Consider the following 14,754-nt stretch of genomic DNA (forward strand, 5'->3'; position numbering starts at 1 on the left):
TTTAACAGTTTCTCTTTTATACCAAAATGTCCACTCACCTTTCTCAGCCCAATTGCTTTTTTAAAAAAATTAAACTACAATTAATTTTCTTCACAGGATCTTCTTTTTTCTCCCTTCCAGATTTTATATTTTTATATTGTTATATATTAAGCATAAAGACAATTTTGAACATGTGTTTCTGGCATTTTGTGATCTAAAGTCTCTCTCTCCGCTTTCCCCTTCCTGAGATGGCAAGCAATCTGAAATAGGTTATAATGTGCTATCATGTAATATATATATTTCCATATTTGTCATGTGAAAGATACAAAATGCACATACAAGAAGAAATTTATGAAGAAACTAAAGTGAAAAATGGTATGTTTTCCCCCATCTCTTTCAAAGACTGCTAAAATTATAAGCTTCATCTATCCTTTTTTTAAAAAATCTATTTTGATTATCCTCATAAAGAGGCACTAAATTCTACTCATTTTCATCAGTCATGGAAATAAAATGTTACTTCCTACTTAATATCATCCTAATTTTTCTCTTCTCTGTTATAATTAAAATGGTTGTTGTTGTAAACTGTAGTGAGTTAAAATGGTGGAAGATAAAAATTATGATAGATATAAGAGAGGGTGAGTAAATTTGACCGCAGAAAATATGTTTCACTACAGTGTCTTGGTTTTTAAGTCAAATATAAGGTGGTCGCCAGGGAATATATTCCCAAATTATGAATATGCCCAAGTCAACTGGGTTTTATAGAGAATTTAATAAATAATATGAGTAATCAAAGAGAGAGAGAGAGAGAGAGAGAGAGAGAGAGAGGTATAAGTATGAAGGGCCTTTAGCCAACATGGCCTAGACCTGAGTCTTAAGAGAGAGAGAATCAGTCAGTTCTTTATCACTCACCACAAGATTTGTCTTAAGCAAGGATGTCTGGGGAACAGTCTCCCCAGAGGGAGTTCCAGCCAGAGTCAGTCTCTCAAGGGACTTCTTCTCAAGAGATCTTCAAAGGGCCTCCTCCAAAAGGATCTATCTCCAAGGATCCTTTCTCCAAGGATCTATCTCCAAGGATCCCTTGCTCAAGAGATTCCTTTTCTTATATAGGGTGCTTTTTCCTATGTCACCTCCCTTAAGTTCTTCCATCTACCAATCACCGTAGATGTTTTCTAAAAGACAGCCCATCTGAATTCCAGCTAAGTCGACTAATCCCCTCAGTAAGTCTGAACCAGAGAAAACACAGCTGAGTCGACTAATCCCATCAAGAGAAAACCTGCCCGACCTTTATAGGTACCTAGCATCCCATTGTATCAATTCTAAAAACAGGCATGGCTCAAAGAACTCCTTGCCTTATTATAAGCATGGGTCCAAGTACTTTCATTGTTTAGCAAGGAGTTTTCTCCCCTAAAGCAGTCTTAAGTATGGGTGGATAAAGGTCCTCCCATTTCTGATCCTGGTGAGTTCTCACATCAAAATGGGGAATGTTTCCCAGTAGGGAATTTGTTCCAATGGAGGATTCCTCAATATGGAAATTTTTAACATTCACAAGTCTGAAAAATTTCAAGATTTACAATCCCCCCCTGATGATCATTGGGAGACTAGTCTCCCCATTGATCATTTAACATAATCAATTTGTAATCCTAAATGCACTTCTAACTATAGACATACATGATATTCAAATTTCTAAGAGGAATTAGAATAGTGAGAGAGGAAATAGAAAAGAAAAGAAAGCAAAACCAATGTTTTGCTAGGTGCATTGACAGAAAGCCAAATTAGGGGAAGTCCCTTTTGGCATAAATGTGTACATTTACAATAAATATTCAATCAAAGTTCAGTTCAATCAATCATATCCAAAGTTCATTCTTGATCTTCTTGATGAAGTGTAGGTTTTCCGGCATCTTTCTGCAACAGTTCATTCTCTGGATATAAAAGTTTCAAGCTTCTTTCTTGAAGATCTTTTCTCAAACAGAATCAAAATCTTGAATTTTTATAAAAGTACAATCTTAAACAAAAAATCAAAATTCTTGGATTTTTATAAAAATACAATCTCAAACAAAAAAATTCAAAAATTCTTAGATTTTAAATTAAAATACAATCCCCCCTGAAGTAGGTGTTAAAAAACATAAAGTTTAGCTCAGAATGCAATGTTCAGTTATGGGGGTGTATGAGTCAATTACCAAAAGAAGAGAAAAATAATCAAAAACATAAGAAAAAAAATTCAAAATATGCCCTTGTATAGGTCCAATTTAAAGTAATTTCTATCCCACAAGTCTATAGGACAGAATGCAGTAATATTTCACTTTCCCATTTGCAGCCAAGACTACAGGAAGTTGCCATAATATAAGAAGAAAAAGAACTGGAATTCTATTTTGATAGGGAAGCATCATTCCCTCGTATGACCTTTTTGTCATTCTCAGGGATATAGGGAGCCAGCATGATAGTCAAACTTTGTACTTATCTGAGTACTTCGCAAAAAGTGTAGATACAAGGAAGTCTTGCGACTTAACATATGTCAAGCGTTGCAACCTTGAGTCTCATAGTATTTCCTGTGTGCTCTTTTTGGCACTTTTCAGGTTAAGTCTGTGCTCCTTGTTTTTTATCCCTTTTTCTGGAATCAGATACAAACATTAATCACAGTCCTATAATATTTTATCAATAAATGGCAGGTTTCCATAGTTTAAAGCTTGCGCATTGACATTATAGCAAGAATGTATATATATTAAACTTGTATTACTGCAGAAAAAAACATTAATATTAATTTATGTGTACCTTTAGTACAAGAAATGAGAAAAAATCAAATATTCTAATCAAAATAAAGAAAAGAAATAATAAAAATAAGGAAAAAATCAGTAATTCAATGTGTTCTTGGAAAAAAAAAGCATCCATTTGTTTATGGATTATTATCTCCAATTCATATGATAGGATAGAGTCAATCAGTCTCAGCAGAAGATGCTTTCTTTACATGTGAGCAGTGAATCCAAGAGTCCTTTTCTCCAATCTTTATAGATGTTGGGAGTAGTTAACAATATTTGGAATGGTCCTTCCCACGAAGGCTGAGTTGCTCCAGTACGCTTGAAATTCTTAATATAAACTTTATCTCCTGGGTTCAGGTCATGCAGAGAAAAGTCTAGTGGTCCGGCTTGTACTGCAGCTCCGGATTCATGAAGTTCACGTAGTTTGTGCTGTAACTCCTGTATATAGGAAGCAATAGTAGTATCTCCCCCTAATAGTGAGGTATATGCAGGGGAAAAAGGTTTAGCCTGTATAGGCGGATGTCCAAAAACCATCTCAAATGGTGAGATGTTTAGATCTCCTCTAGGCCTGCTTCTAAGTTAAAATAGGGCCAGAGGGAGAATTTCAGGCCATTTTAAATGGGTCTCAGTGCATTATTTTCCAATCATAGTTTTAAGTTCTTTGTTCATCCTCTCTACTTGGCCTGAGCTCTGGGGATGATATGGAACATGAAATTTGGGAGTTATTCCCAAGCAAGAATATATCTGATTTAGAACAGAATCAGTAAAATGACTCCCCCTATCAGAATCAATACGTGCTGGCAGGCCAAAACGAGGAATAATTTCTTTTAAAAGCACCTTAACAACAAAATCTGCTGTGGCTCAGGTCATAGGAAATGCTTCCGGCCATCTGGTTAGTTGATCTACTATGACCAGACAAAATTTATAAAGTCCAGCCTTTGGCATTGTTATGAAATCTATCTGTAGATGTTCAAAAGGTGTGTAAACCAGAGGATGTCCCCCAAAGACTTTTCCACGATATGCATGTTGGTTATATGCCTGGCAAATAGAGCAGGCTGAACATACTTTAGAGGCTATAGTAGTTATACCAGGGGCTATCCATACACTCTTGACAGAGTCCACGATGGCCTGGGTGCCAAAATGACCATTTTTATGAATAGATTGGCAAATTTGGTTATAGAAACTTCTAGGGAGCAGGGGCTTTCCTTCAGATGACACCCATACTCCATTAATCTGTTTTGATTTAAATTTTTGTTTCCACTTTTCCACTTCCTTTTCATTATAGGAAAGTGGTAGATTTAAATCATTAGTGGTTGTTAATGTTAAAATTAATTCCGGTCCTTCTATGGCTGCTAGCTTTGCAGCGGCATCTGCTCGGTCATTTCCTCTAGAGACAGGGTCAGAGCCACCTGTATGGGCAGAACAATGAACTACAGCTAGGGCTTCAGGAAGCTGGAGAGCAGAAAGAACTTCATTAATAATTTCTGCATTAGCTATAGATTTTCCAGCTGAGGTTAAGAATCCTCTCTGGAGCCATAACATTCCGACTGAGTGACAAATGCCAAAAGCATATCTAGAATCCGTATAAATTGTTGCCTTTTTATCCTTGGCAATTATATAAGCTTGCTTCAGAGCTATGAGTTCTGCTCCTTGAGCGCTAATGTTAGAAGGTAGTGAAGCTGACCATTCAGTGGCAAATTCTGAGACTACGGCAGCTCCAGTGTAATGTATGCCATCCCTCATAAAAGAGGAACCATCAGTAAATAAAATCAGATCTGCATTGTCTAAGGGAGTGCCCAAGAGATTATCTCGAGGCTTTTCTGCCATGGACACTAATGTTTCACAATTGTGTAATGATTCTCCTGAAGTTGGTAAATCTGGAAGCAAGGTGGCAGGGTTAAGAGTAGTACAACGTTTTAAAGTAATGTTTTCACTATTTAATAAGGTTATTTCATATCTTGTAATTCTCTGATCCGAGAATGCCTGTGTTCTATGTTTTATCAACAATGCTTCTACCTCATGTGGGCACATTATTGTTAATGGACATTGTCATGTGAAAGATACAAAATGCACATACAAGAAATTCATGAAGAAACTAAAGTGAAAAATGGTATGTTTTCCCCCATCTCTTTCAAAGACCTGCTAAAATTATAAGCTTCATCTATCCTTTTTTTAAAAAATCTATTTTGATTATCCTCACAAAGAGGCACTAAATTCTACTCATTTTCATCAGTCATGGAAATAAAATGTTACTTCCTACTTAATCATCCTAATTTTTCTCTTCTCCATGGAGTAACTTCCTTTGTAAAAGTCAATGCTAGCTGAATCTATCTTTAAACCTGGGGAGAAGACTCACAAAAAGAAAGGAAGAGTGCTACCACTATCCAGGGTGATGAGCATCAATTCCTCAGGGAAAGTTTTATGATGGTCTCAGAGGCCTTCAAAGTAGGAAACCTCTTACATTTCTAGTTTAACAAGGCATGAAAGCAAAGCAGACCTACTTTTAACTCAGTCTTATGATAGATCAAACTATATGTCTCAGATATATCTGATAGGTCCCATTTTTTCCTAGTCATCCATATAATCTTTCATTTATATATATATATTCTACTATTTTTCCATCTATTGTTCCTAATTATTTACCTCTCTTGCTTTCTTACTTTTTCACCCACAGAATAATACTTGAAATTGTGCTGTTATCTCTTTAGGGACTAAGGCCCATGAGTTTAAATGGCAAGAGAGAGAGAAATATGGGGAAAACTAAGACTAGATTGGGAATAGCAAGGCTGGTAGTGGTAGGATAGGTTGTGGATAATGTTGAAGGGGTGAGATAGGCCATCACAGTGAATAACAGTATTCTGGAAAGTTGCATATTCCAGTAATAATTTAAAGAACACTGGATTTGGAGTCAAAGGACTATTTCATATCTACTTCTGATTGCTTTTAAGACTTTCAAAAAGTCATTTAATCTCTCTAAGTCTCCATCTTTAAAATGGGGCAGATGGACTTCCCATTCTAGTTCTAAATTTATGTTTTCAGGATCCCGTGATAGGCTAAGATAGTTGAACTGGACCACATAAAGTAGATTCAAATGGATAGCCTGTGGGCATAAGGTCATCATCTATTTGGTTCTGACATCCTTTGAATGAAATTCTTCTCTCCAAATCTAATGGTTTTTTCTTAATCCTCATGCTTTTTGTACTCTCTACAGCCTGACACTGTGGATCGTCCTCTTCTTATGAATACTTTCTCCCTTCTTGGTATTCATGATATTGCCCTCTTCTCTGATTTTTTGTCTGTTCACTCCTTCTCACAATCTTTTCAGTCATAAGCACCAATCAAGATATCATCAAATTCTGTCCTGAGCTCTATTCTTTACACTATTTCCCTTGGTGATTTCATTAGCTTCTACAAATTCAATTTTATGGTTCTGATTCCCATATCTATACATCTAGCCCTAACTTTTCTTCAGTCTCATCCCCAATGGCCTCTTAGATATCACCAATTGTACACCAAACTCAACAGTGCCCTAACTGATGATGATAGACAGTGAACGGGGTACTGAACCAGGAGTCAGGAAGATCTGAATTCAAATTCAGTCTCAGTCATTAGCTGTGTGACCCTAGCAAGTCTCAGCTACCTGTAAAATGAGATAACAGTGCCTAACTCCTAGGGTTGTTGTGAGGATCAAATAATATGTTTGAAAAGGATTTTGCAAACTTTAAAGCATTATACAAATGCTTGTTGTTATTATTCCCCTAACTCATTCCTTCCTTCTTTCCAACTTTTCTATTATTGATAAGTACAACACCATTGTCTCATTTACCTAGGCTTGAAACCATGGTTTCATCCTTAACTCCTTTCACACTCAGCCAACATATCCAGTCTGCAGCCTTGTCAAAATTTCTACCCTCATTTCTCATGTATATTCCCTTCTGTCCTCTCTCATAGCCACCACAATAGTATAAGTCTTATCAACTGACACCTAGACTATTATAATAGCCTTCTGGTTGTTCTCCTTGACCCAAATATCTCTCTGCTCTAGTCCATCTTCCATCTCCCAAAGTGATTTTCCTAATGGAAAGATGTGACAATGTCACATACCCCTACTCAATAAAATCCAGTGGCTCCCTATCACCATGATCAAATATAAGATCTTCTGTTTGGCTTTAAAGCTGCTGGCTTTAAATCTGGACCTTTCCTATGCTTTCGGTTTTCTTTTTCACTCTATTTTTGTCTCTATCCCTTTTCAGGGACTTACTCCCTTTCCTGCTGGCTTCTCTGGTTTCTTCCTTCACAACTTTAAATGTAAGAGACTTTTACCAATTCCAACACTAATATTGCCATCTCTCTGGGATTATTTCCTATCTAAAATTCATACATACACAGTTGTTTGCAAATTGTATTCTCCCTTAGAATGTGACTTTCTAGAGAGTAGGAGTTATATTTGATCTTGAATTTTGTTTTATCAAATTAAATGGCATTTTTTGAAGCAGATAATATAATAAAACATTGTAATAACTACACATACATTTAGGCTACAGTACCCTAAACTAAACTCTAAAGACATTGTGCTTGTTGTAGAGTAGGATTTGTGAAAGACTTTCTATTCCTTTTCTTATGTTAATCAGATGACCCCTCACTGTCAGTATAACACTACCATTAAGATTTTATAAAACTAAGAATTCAAAGTTCAAATAGATTCAAGTTTTAAAAAATTATCTAACTGGGTCCTCTAGTGGGGCTCCAAATACAAAGACAAAATGAAAAAACACTAAAAAAATTTACTTTAGGAATAAATGAATTTAATGTTATTTCTCAATAAATATATAGAAAGACACCTTTCTTCAGTTTACCATTTCTTTTTATGAAACAAGAACACAATTAAGGAACCGTACAAACTAGGAATACCAACAATACATTCCAAGGTCTATTTCTCTGTTATAGTAATGGAACCAATTTAGTGTCTGGGCACCACGAATACTGTATTTTAAAGGAACACAGGAAAATGACTACTTAAATCCAGGTACCATTTTTAAAACAGGTTATGTTAAAGTTAATATAGAAGAAGACATTTATAATTTGGGAACCCATTCACCCACAGAAATAATGTTATTGATGGTTAGGATCTCATGCAAACCTACAAAAGCTTACAAAGTAGACAAAATAATATATTATAACATGAAAAGAAGGAAAGAAAACACAGTATATATAGTAATCTTTTCCCTTGAAACTTTTGGATTTAAAAGTAACAGTTTCAAACTGGTCTTTTCTTCAGTCTCTCTAACCTTTCCAATCTATTTTTTACACTGCTGCCAATTAATTTTTCAATTGTGCAGATCTGACAATGAAATACCCCCCCCCCCAAGACACTGTGAATCTTAAAGTCCCACATACTATTGCTAGTACCATTTCCTTGCTGCAAAACCTTCAATGGCTCCCTAACTCCCAGGAGATAAAATATAAACATTTCAGAATGGTATTCAAGGCTTTTCTCTAGCCTAGACTCAGTTCTTTTCTGATTCAATAGAACGCAATAGATTTTAAGTATATTATCAAGCAACTGAGCAACAACAAAAATGAGTTCAGTTTCTATAGCCTTCAATTATCTGCAAGATCAGCTAAATAACTGGAGGATGTTGGAGCACCCAAGAATGAAATAAAAGCTCTTTGTCTCACAAGTGAACCCTTTATGCTCCTCCCATCCTCCCCAGACAGATCTCTCTTTTGTAACTAAGATTATCCAATTGGAGGGAAATTCCTTATCAGCTGTTGCCAGCTATATAGTACTTAAGTTTGTTCTTCAATCACTACATCCTGTCCAACCCTTGGTTCTCAACATGGCTAGCATCACTAGGAATGCCAGATTCCTGAGAGCTGTGCCTCTTGCTGAGATCAAAAATGACAACCCCAGCAAAGAGTAACTTCTACCCTGAAGGCTCCCAAGGGCAATACTGACACAATCATGGTGGATCTACCAAATTACAACAATGCTGAGTTGCTGTCCAAGTTGTTGCCTATAAAGTTGCTTTAAAGGGAGGAGCGGGACATAGATGGAACTTCACTCTCTCAGTCTTTTCTGAACCTCTCAGAACCACAGATCTGTTGATTTTGTCAATGTGTCTTAAGAAGGGATTCAGAATCTGTTCCATTCAGATTCAACAAGATGCTCTAGGTACTAAATATACAACCAATCATTTGGTCATACTTTACTTAAGATAAATAATGAGTACACTTCTCACAGCCTTCCATCATCTGCAAAGGCTCATTCAGTAGTCCGAATTTATTGCAAGTTTCTGATCTGAGAAGCTACCCTAGATATGCTGGGCAACCTGCCCTGTAGAAGCTCCTTTGAGATGATGCTCCTTATTCTAGAATGGTCTGGGCCCCAGATCATCCACCAGGGGGTAGTTTCTTGTCTGTTGGTGTAAACCTCAAAATTTCCTTAGACTTATAATTGTTGAAAATTTCACCATTGGGATATTTCATACTTGGAAAATTTCTTACTGATAGTCTATTGGAATGGGAACCCCATTGGCATGGGAGGTTCCTTCTCTTCCCTTCTTAAGATTACTTTAGAACAGAAACCCTTTGCTGAACAATGGAAAGGACTTTGACCTATGCTTAAGCATAGAACAGGAATTTCTTTGAGTCTTGATTGATTTTAGAATTGATACAATGGAGATACTCCACCCTATTCAGTCCTAATAGGATTGAGTAAGGGCTGCAGCCTAGATCAAAATTTAATTATTCCAATCTCTACCATACTCAAGTTAACAGGATTTAGAAAGGGCTGTAGCAAAGGAGTATAGATTTAATCATTTGAAAATATGACCTTCAACAGACATGTGCAAAAGCCAGAAACCTCTGGGCAATCCTGGGTTAAGCGAGAGCCTCCATTGACAGGGAAATTGATGAAGAGTGATTGGTAGATGTGAGGACTGAGGGGAGGCAACTTGGATGGTGTCCTTAAAGATAGGAGGGTCTGGAGACTCGGGGGAGAGGATTGAGTTTTTGGTCGGTGTGGTTCCTGGGCTCTGAGGAAGCTTGCTCTGAAGGAAGCTGAAGGTGGGGGCCTCTGAGACTGTTTCTCCATTTTGGACACGTGAGTGAAAGGGACTGATCTCTTTTCTTTGCCCCAGCTATCTAAGGGCTTGGGCCTTTTGGCCCAGCCTAAACAGAAGGGGTATTTAAGCCCTATTCCCTTCTCTCCCCTTTCTCTCTCTCTCTATATCTCTAATTCCTTTCTTACTCCTATTGTAATTAAACTCCAAAAAAAGCTGACGGCTGACTTGAGTTTTTCATTTAGGAATTACATAGCTGATTCCTTGGCGACCTTAAATTAATATATATCAGTCTTTTAAAGTGATTCCCTTGTAACATTGGTAGGTTATACTATATTTATGTCAGTTCTCAGCTTACCATGAAAGTCTTCTACAAACGAGATTCACCGCTATGCTCTGAATTTATTTAACATTCTAGATAAATCACATCTCTTTGCCTACCTAATTTTACCTTTTCCCATTTCTCTGCATGTGTGCCTGCCATATACCAGACTTGCTTTCAACAAATTCTCTCTATATCTACAACTGTTGAAATCTTCCCACCTCAAATACTATCTCTTACCAGTCATGATTGCTCTCCCAGCTCCTAATTATCTTGTTCTTCTCTGGTCTAGCTACTCCTTTGAACTAAACAAGTTTTAATTTGTATTATAACTAAATTTCTTCCAATTAGGTTCTTTACAGCAAATATCATTTTAAAACCAAGCATAGTAGTATCTTGCACATGGTGGGTACTTGATTTTTTAATTGAATTTTTAAACAGGTACACAATACTCTTAATTGTTACTGGCCTAGCTTCAAATCCTATCATATAACATGATCTAAGAATTATGTTTTCTTTTTCCCTTGAAAATAGGAGTTGGGGGTGGGTTGGGGGGGGGTGGCATAGCTATGAATCATGTCCTCTGCTTAATCCTGGAAATATTACACTGGTTCCTAAGCAAAGGAAAGGAATAGAAAGATTTTGCTCATAAAGAAGGAGGTGCACATGATCAAGAGATTTGAAGGTAATGAAAAGGAGTTGGAATAAGATCTTAAAATAGCTCAGCAGCTAGCCAATTCTCTGGTCAGCTCAATAGAAAGACAGCAAAAGAGATAAGAAATCTGGGTACCAGTAAGTAAATTAGAGCAGCTAAGAGAAAAAAAGAGGGAATTAAGGTTAAGGGAGAGAAGTTTCTATGGGTAACAGTATCTGAAAGGAGGTATAAGGGGTATAAGGGAGGAAAAGGGGAATAGGAAGAATAACTATCTTGATGTAATGGAGAGAACATGAAGTTTGGAGTCAGAGGATCAACTGATAATTCCTTTCCACTTTGGACAAGTCACATACTCTCTAACCCTCAATTTTCTCATCTGCCAAGTGAAGGGAATGGAAGGAATGACACAATTAACTAAATGTTATCTAGTTGGGAGCAAGGTAGTATAGTAGAGAAGGTGGTAGATAAAATTTAAGAGTCAAATCAAGTATTAGACTTTAATAATAATAATAACAACAATAGCTATTATTCATAGAGCACTTTAAAATTTACACAGAGATTTACATATGGTTTTTCACTGATCTTCACAACAATCCTATAGGCTAATATGTCATTTTCATCCCCATTTTTACAGATGAAAAAACTGAGGCTTGGAGAGGTTATATGGTTTGCCCATAGCTAGGGAATATCTTAACAGCATCTTAGAAATGTTTGCTTATATCTTATAAACTATGTGACCCTGGGCAAGTCATTTACCTTTTCTTAGCCTGTTTCCCTTATCTATAAAATAGGGGTAATAATAGCACCAAAGTCGCAAGGCTTTAGTGAGGATTAAATGAGATAACAGAGGTAAAGTGCTTTGAAAACCTTAAAGTGTTTATACAAATGCTAGCAATGACCATCATTAACATCAATCTGAACCTCATGTTCATCATCCTCTAAGATTTTTTTTAGATTTAAATAGTGTAAAACCTATAGAATCATCCTAAGGAACCTGTGGCTGATAGAACAATATAGAGGACAGAGGAACAAGATCAGAATGATAGAAAAGTCCTAGTAAAAGTAAAAGAAGACAAGAAAAAGTGTGACTTTTAAAATTGGTTTATTATTTTACAACCAAATGATAGCCTAAGAGTTTATTAATTTACTTTTTTAGAACCTAGAATGCACTTTCCCATAGAAATAGTTTTATAAATGCTGGCTAGGTTTCCAGGTTAATCTATAAAAGTCTATTTATTTAGTCTATGACAATGAAAATAATGCTGTTACAATACTAGTAATTAAAGAAAATGAAAGAGAAATAGTAGTGTCTAAAAATGTATGTTACACATAGACAAGAAATATTTAAGAAAAATTTATTCCCTAATAGATAAGTGGTCAAAGGAGATGAGCAAACAATTCTCAAAAAGAAATATTAAGTAGGCAGTTAAGGTGACTAAGTGGATAGAGCTGGACCTAAAGCTGGAACTGATATTGGTGGACCTAAGTGGTTAGAGCTGGACCTAATATAAGTGGATAGAGCTGGACCTGAATTCAGGAAGGCCTGAATTCAAACCTAGCCTCAAATACATAATATAATGGCTTAACTTGGGTAAGTCATTTAACTCTCCTCCCCCACCCCCACCCCGGCTCAATTTATTCACCAATAAAATCTTAACAATAATAGCATTTGCCTCTTATGGTTTTTGAGAGCAACAAATGAGGCAATATTTTTGCAAAACATAAAGCACCATAAAAATATTGGTATTAACAATCATAATAAAAAAACAATCATAAGAAAGAATGTTTCAAATAACTAAGAAGAGAAATGCAATTTAAAACAAATCTGAGGTTTTAACTCATACCCAGTAAAACAAAAAATATGCAAATGGTCAAAGGTGATGAAAGTTGAGAAGAGGAAAAATTGGGAGTGGTCTGTGGAAAGACAAGCATATTAATGCATTGTTGGAGACAGGAATTGGTCCAGTCATTATGGAAAACAATTTAGAACTATATAAAGGGAGTGATTATTATGTTCATACTTTTGACCCAGAGATTTCATCACTAGGACTATGCTCCAATGAGTCCATTAAAAAAAGTTATGGCTTTGTATATAGAATTAGAAACACTTTTTGTAACTGTAAACACCTGGAAACAAAGTAGATGCTCATTGATAAGTAAATGGCTAAATAAGTTTGGGCTCACAGATTATTATGCTTTAAGGAATAATGGATATGAAAGAATACAAAGAAGCATGGAACGACTTCTATGAACTGATACAAAATGATTTAAGTAGAGCTAGGAAATGAATATACACAATGACAATAATGCAACAACAACCAAAAATCAAAAGTGAATACTGCAAAAAACAGCACCTCACCTTGCTTCTTTGCAGAGATGAGGGACCATGGGTGTAGAACACTGCATACATTGTCAGAACTTTTTTGATATGTAGTTAATAGTTATGCTGAATTTTCCCTCTCTTTTTATTCTTTCTCATTAGGAATTGCTTTCTGGGAGAGGAAGGAAGAGGTAAATACTGGGAATATAGGTGATATCAGTACAACCTATCTTAAAAATATACTTAAAAAACTATAATTTGGATGCTGGTGCTTGGGAAAACCATGTCAACTTCAGTTTCTGGGTGCTCTCAAGGACTTCAGAGATTCAAATAAAAAATTATGTTTAAATTTCACATTAAAACTTTGACTCTTGTTTAGAAGTCTAATCACTATATCCATTAACTATACTACTGGCAACCATGAAGAAGTTCTTGAGGAAAATAATTTTTTCACTCAAGAGAGGATTAAAGCATAGTGGGGAGCTGAAGAGGAAAAAAAAAAGGAAAAGATTTCTTTTCTCATGTCACAGAAGCAAAAGAGTTATTATTTCATGGACATGTATGAGCATGTAAAAATTGGTTCATCATGTAATGAGGATGAGAGGAAAAATCCCAAGAATCATTTTGGCACCGCTGAGATAATAAAAGAATGAGAGGAGTCCAGTACACTTGATAGGTTTTATATTTGCATTTGGAGAGATTATACTCCCCAACTAAATCACAAATGAACCAAAGTACCAACCACACCAATTTAGCACCCACTACTTACCAGATACTGTGCTAAGTACTAAGGATTCAAATAAAGGTAAAATGGTCTCCGCCCTTAAAAAGACCACATTCTAATAGAAGAAATAATATGTAAGTAGCTATCTGCAAACAAGCTATATACAGGATAAACTGGAAATAATTCCAGAGAGAAGACACAGAGGACAGCCAGGGAAAATGCTCAGTCATTAGATGAGCTGTCTTATGTGAGGAACAGCAAGGAAGTCTAAGAAGGCTGAAAAGGTAGTAGAGGGCCAAGATATGAAAGTCTTTAAATGTTGGAACAGATGATTTTATACTTGATCTTAGGGAACATATGACAGAGAACCATTAGAGTTTATATGAATAGGATGACATGGTTATACCTGTACTTTAGGAAGATCATTTTGACAGATGAATGAAGGATAGACTGCACCTGTGAGAGATTTGTGGTAAGGTGGTCAACAAGAAGGCTATCACAATTATCCAGGTGTTCTGCACCCAGGTAAGTGGTAGGGTCAAAGAGGGAAAGTGGCATATAGAAGAGAAGTTATGAGGGTAGTAATGACAGGACTGATAACTGTTTAGATATAGGGTATATCAGGATGAGAGAATCACCAAAGTTGGAAGGCCAGGTAATTGGGAGGATGGTGGAACCCTCAATAGTAAGTAATGTGGAAGTTCAGAAAAGATAAAGGGGAAATATAATTAGTTCAGTTTTGGATATGTTCCATTTAAGATGTCTACAGGTTATATACATTTCAAACTGTTCAACAGGCAGTTGGAGATGTGAGTTGGAGGTTAGGATGGGACATGTAGATTAGAAAATAATTTACCTGTCAGATCTATTGATAAGGGAAGAAACAAGACATGGAGAATATTACGAGATGTAAAACAGATAACTTTAACTACTCTAA

General features: G+C 36.1%; 1 protein-coding gene across 6 annotated transcripts in view; it reads right to left on the reverse strand.

The window, feature by feature from the left end:
- FNDC3A (fibronectin type III domain containing 3A) overlaps positions 1 to 14,754 on the reverse strand; it is a 191,382-nt gene that overhangs the window by 91,736 nt on the left and 84,892 nt on the right. Inside the window, exon 2 of one of the 6 annotated variants that reach the window (XM_007495419.2) lies at positions 13,133 to 13,265. The exons of the other annotated variants lie outside the window; for them this stretch is intronic. The gene's annotated coding sequence lies outside the window, so the exon portion shown is untranslated. The remainder of the gene's footprint in view (positions 1 to 13,132; positions 13,266 to 14,754) is intronic. 6 annotated transcript variants of the gene reach the window in all.

The sequence above is a fragment of the Monodelphis domestica genome, chromosome 4 (assembly GCF_027887165.1).
Source record: "Monodelphis domestica isolate mMonDom1 chromosome 4, mMonDom1.pri, whole genome shotgun sequence".
Taxonomy (NCBI): domain Eukaryota; kingdom Metazoa; phylum Chordata; class Mammalia; order Didelphimorphia; family Didelphidae; genus Monodelphis; species Monodelphis domestica.